Source organism: Arachis duranensis, chromosome 4 (assembly GCF_000817695.3).
Source record: "Arachis duranensis cultivar V14167 chromosome 4, aradu.V14167.gnm2.J7QH, whole genome shotgun sequence".
Taxonomy (NCBI): Eukaryota; Viridiplantae; Streptophyta; class Magnoliopsida; order Fabales; family Fabaceae; genus Arachis; species Arachis duranensis.
The window spans coordinates 71,365,302-71,366,617 of NC_029775.3; positions in this window are offsets into that span (position 1 = coordinate 71,365,302).

The window sequence follows — 1,316 nt, forward strand, 5'->3', positions numbered from 1 at the left end:
TTCAGAGGCAAAAAGCTAAAAGCCCCGCTCATCTAATTAATACTGATCTTCATAGATGTTTTTGGAATTCATTGCATATTCTCTTCTTTTTATCTTATTTGATTTTCAGTTGCTTGAGGACAAGCAACAATTTAAGTTTGGTGTTGTGATGAGCGGATAATTTGTACGCTTTTTGGCATTATTTTTAGTATGTTTTTAGTATGATCTAGTTAGTTGTTAGTATATTTTTGTTAGTTTTTAGTTAAAATTCACTTTTCTGGACTTTACTATGAGTTTGTGTGTTTTTCTATGATTTCAGGTATTTTCTGGCTGAAATTGAGGAACCTGAGCAAAAATCTGATTCAGAGACTAAAAAGGACTGCAGATGCTGTTGGATTCTGACCTCCCTGCACTCGAAGTAAATTTTCTGGAGCTACAGAAGCCCAATTGGCGCGCTCTCAACGGCGTTGGAAATTAGACATCCTGGGCTTTCCAGCAATATATGATAGTTCATACTTTGCTCAAGATTTGATGGCCCAAACCGGCGTTCAAAGTCACCCTCAGGAATTCCAGCGTTAAACGCCGGAACTGGCACCAAAATGGGAGTTAAACGCCCAAACTGGCATAAAAGCTGGCGTTTAACTCCAAGAAGAGTCTCTACACGAAAATGCTTCATTGCTCAGCCCAAGCACACACCAAGTGGGCCCGGAAGTGGTTTTTTATGTCATTTACTCATCTTTGTAAACCTTAGGCTACTAGTTATCTATATATAGGACTTTTTACTATTGTATCTTCATCTTGGTTCTTCTGGTTCCCTCTCTGGGGCCGAGGCCAATGATCACTCTTGTTCTTATGTATTTTCAACGGTGGAGTTTCTACACACCATAGATTAAGGTGTGGAGCTCTACTGTACCTCGAGTATTAATGCAATTACTATTGTTCTTCTATTCAATTCCGCTTGTTCTTATTCTAAGATATCACTTGTTCTTCAACTTAATGAATGTGATGATCCGTGACACTCATCATCATTCTCACCTATGAACGTGTGACTGACAACCACCTCCGTTCTACCTTCGATTGGGTGAATATCTCTTGGATTCCTGATACACGATGCATGGTTGATCGCCTGACACCCGAGTGCTCGCCTGACAACCGAGCCAGCCATTCCGTGAGATCAGAGTCTTCGTGGTATAGGCTAGAACTGATGGCGGCATTCAAGAGAATCCAGAAGGTCTAACCTTGTCTGTGGTATTCTGAGTAGGATTCAATGATTGAATGACTGTGACGAGCTTCAAACTCCTGAAGGCTGGGCGTTAGTGACAGACGCAAAAGAATCA